Here is a 4,343-nt window from a genome sequence, read left to right on the forward strand (position 1 = left end):
CATGCAAATAATCATATAAAACTTAGCCAGAAACGGAATATTCAAGTATTTTTAATCAACAAGCGCAAACATAACTCAATCACATTCATTCATAGGGGCTCGAGCCTTATTCATAGTTATAATCAACAACCAGGCAAAGCCCCAATCACATATACCATGTATTAGGTGCAATTTTCTTACCTCAGGTCCGAGTATAGCGTAATAATAAGAACGACCCTCGAGCACAATCCCAGTTCCGAGCCCTTAGCGATAACCTACTCACAATCATAATATAGGATCCCATCAATAACGAGAAAATAAAGGCTTCCAGATCGAGTCCTAGCCTCCAGGACGTCAAATTCTACTAAACTGGGTAGTAGGATCGATCTCAAGCCCTTAGGGTTGAGTTCCCGCACTCAAAAATCCTCCTGGGCTCAAAACCCCTTAAGCACCGTGGCCCCAAGCATCTGAGCCATGAGTCACCCAAGTCAGAGGCCCCCACCTCCCTTCTCACTGAACACGCGGCGCGGCGCGACCTCCCATTAGAAACCTCCCCTGACCTCTAGGTTCAAGAGGGCCATGACACCCCAAGAATAAGATCGCAGCCCGACCCTACGAACCCAGAATTCTCTGGTTTTTCTTCAGCCAAACTCAATCACAAACCACCCTAAATAAATCTAGAACCAAAATTCAATCCCTATAACATATTCAACACATTACCAGCATCAAAACCCAACTTAAACTTGATTAAAAACTCAAATTCAACATTTGAACTACAAAGCTCAAGAACACCTTAAGAACAACCAAACTAAAACAGAGTTTCAATGGAAAATAAGGTCTAAAGCTTACCTCAACTGGAAGTTAATTTCCCCTAGCTGGAACAAATAAAATCCCCCAAGTTCAGGCCTTCAATTCCCAAATTTTCAGCCAACAATTCTCCTTAGTTCTCAAGAAACCCTCTTAGAAAATGGAAGGGTATGAGGGAGAGAGAGAGAGAGTCGGTTGGTGGAGAGGAAAGAAAGTGTGTTTTTTTTTTTTTTGTGTTTTGTTTTATTTTCTTAAGGCTTAGGTAACTTAAGCTAATCCCGAGGCTCGGGGTACCAAAAACATTCCAGAGGGAAAAATGGTCAAAGTCCACGGTATCCCCTCCTATTCTTAGTAACTCCAAATATATCCTCAATTATCTATTCTCGTTACTCAATAACCCGATAATGTATAAGTTACCCAAAATACCCATTGACTCGCCCCGAGTTAGGTATTGGATCCTATTATGACTTTCTCCCTAACTTGCTCCCTAGGATCGTCTCGTGCCAAGTAATCCAAATAAACCCACATAATAATGTGGTCTCTCACATATATCACATATATGCACATATATACAATTATGCCCACAATAGGACAAATTACAAAAATTTCCCTTCTAATAAGAAACAGGCCCACCTGCTTTAATACACCTAAACATGCATATCTAGTCATATTATCATATAACTCACATAATTTACACACAAATATATCTCATCTAAGCATATAATTCCATAAATTTCCATCCTGGCCCCCTAATTAAGGCCCTAAGCCTTATTAGGTAATTTGGGACGTTGCAATTATCCCCTCCTTACAGAAAATCCGTCCTCAAAATTTTAACTAAACAGCTCAGGATACTGATTTTGCTTATCTTTCTCCAGCTCCAAAGTTGCTTCCTCGACCTTGCTGTTTCTCCATAATACCTTAGCTAAAGGTATAGTCTTATTCCTCAGGACCTTGTCCTTCCTGTCTAAAATCTGAACTGGTTGCTCCTCATAGGACAAATGTGCCTCCAGTTCCAAATCCTCATAACTCAATACATGAGTCCCATCTGACACATACTTCCTCAGCATAGAAATATGAAATACGTTGTGCACACTAGACAGTGCAAGGGGTAAGGCCAACATATAGGCCACCTGACCAATCCTCTCTAGGATCTTAAATGGTCCCACAAACCTAGGGCTCAACTTGCCCTTCTTCCCAAATATCTTCACCCCTCTCAGTGGTGAAACCCTAAGGAAGACATAGTCTCCCACTTAGAACTCCACGTTCTTCTGCTTCGGGTCTGAATAACTCTTCTGTCTGGTTTAAGATGCGAGCATCCGAGATCTAATCTTTTCGATAGCCTCAATGGTCCTCTGAACTGCCTCAGGACCCAAATATTTCCTCTCACCCATCTCATCCCAGTGAATGGGCGATCTGTACTTCCTACCATACATCATCTCATTAGTTGCCACTTCAATAGTCGACTGGTAGCTGTTATTATAGGAAAACTCTATCAGAGGAAAATATTTACTCCAAGACCCTTATACACATGCGCTCAACATGTCCTCCAATATCTGGATAGTCCTCTCAGACTGTCCATTGGTCTAAGGATGGTAAGCTGTACTAAACTTCAGCTGTGTACCCATCACCTTCTGTAAACTTCCCCAAAACTTGGAAGTAAAGACAGGGTCCCCATTCGACATGATAGACCTCTGAGTCCCATGAAGGCGAATTATCTCTCTCACATAGAGATCTGCATTGGTCCATTGTGTAATTTATCCTCAATGGTAGAAAGTGAGCTGATTTCGTATATCGATCCGCGATGACCCAGACTGAATCGTGTTGGCCCACTATCCTGGGCAATCCTACCAAAAAATTCATCGTGATGTCCTCTCACTTCCACTCTGGGATATCTAGAGGCTGCAACAGCCCTACTGGTCTTTGATGCTCTACCTGGACCTACTGACAGGTTAGACACCTTGCCACTTACTCAGTCACGTCCCTCTTCATCCCAAGCCACCAATATAAAACTTTCAGATCCTAGTACATCTTCGTGGTGTGTGGATGTAGAGAATACAGGGTAGAATAAGATTCATCCAGAATCTTTCGTCTGATCCCAGTGTCCATCGGAACACAGATCCAATCCTTATGTCTCAATAAGCCCATGCCCGACACTGTGTACTCCTTAGCTACTCCAGTTGGGACGTCTCCTCTGATCCTTCCCAACTGTGGGTCACTTAAATGCTTCTCCTTAATCCTCTCCAAAAGAGTGGACTATAGGGTGATGTTGGCTAACTAGCCCACCACTAGCTCAATTCCTGCTCTAGTCATATCGTCAGCCAACTCCCTGGATATCTGCCTGGAACCATACAACTGTCCCGGACACTTCCAACTTAAGGCATCTGCTACCACGTTGGCTTTTCGAGGGTGATAAAGGATCTCACAATCATAATCCTTTACCAGCTCTAACCAATGTCTCTGCCTCATATTCAAATCCTTCTGGGTGAAGAAGTATTTCAAACTCTTGTGATCTGTGTATATCTCACACTTCTCACCATATAAGTAGTGCCGCCACACCTTCAGTGCAAAAACTACTACTGCATGTTCCAAATCATGTGTGGGGTACCTCTGCTCATACTCTTTCAGCTGACATGATGAATAGGCGATCACCTTCCCTGTCAGCATAAGGACACAACCTACGCCCTGCCTTGAGGCATCACAATAAACCACAAACTTGTCCTGATCTGTAGGAAGACTCAAAACTGGAGCAGTGATCAAATTCTTCTTTAATTTTTGGAAGCTATCTTCACACTTTTCTGACCATATGAACCTCTGATTCTTGCGTGTCAACTCTGTTAGTGGCGATGCAATCTTGGAAAACCCCTCCACAAAGAGTCTGTAATACCCTGCCAATCCCAAGAAAGTCTTGATCGCTGAAGCATTCTTTGACCTTGGCCAATCTCTGACCGCCTCAATCTTTGCTGGGTCCACCTTAATTCCATCCTTACTAACTATGTGACCTAAGAAAGTCACTTCTGGCAACTAGAACTCACACTTCTTGAATTTTGCATACAGCCTGTGCTCTCTCAGGCACTGTAGTACCAATCTAAGATGCTTCTCATGCTCAGTCTCTGATTGATAGTATACCACTATATCATCGATAAAGATGATCACAAACCGATCCAGGTAATCTTTTAGCACCCTGTTCATTAGATCCATAAATGATGCTGGGGATTAGTCAGTCCGAATGACATCACCAAAAACTCATAATGCCCGTACCTGGTGCGAAAAGTTGTCTTCGGTATATCCTCCTCCCTGATCCATAACTAGATGAAGATATATCTTGGAGAATACCGTCCTACCCTGTCATTGAACAAATAGATCGTCAATCCTTGGCAGAGGGTACCTATTCTTGATAGTCAACTTGTTCAGTTCTCTATATTCAATACACATCCTCAGAGAACCATCTTTCTTCTTCACGAAGAGAACTAGTGTGCCCTTTAACGAGAAACTGGGCCTAATAAAACCCAAGTCCAGTAACTCATGTAGTTGAACCTTTAGTTCCTTCAGCTCTGCTG

The sequence above is a fragment of the Humulus lupulus genome, chromosome 1 (assembly GCF_963169125.1).
Source record: "Humulus lupulus chromosome 1, drHumLupu1.1, whole genome shotgun sequence".
Classification (NCBI taxonomy): domain Eukaryota; kingdom Viridiplantae; phylum Streptophyta; class Magnoliopsida; order Rosales; family Cannabaceae; genus Humulus; species Humulus lupulus.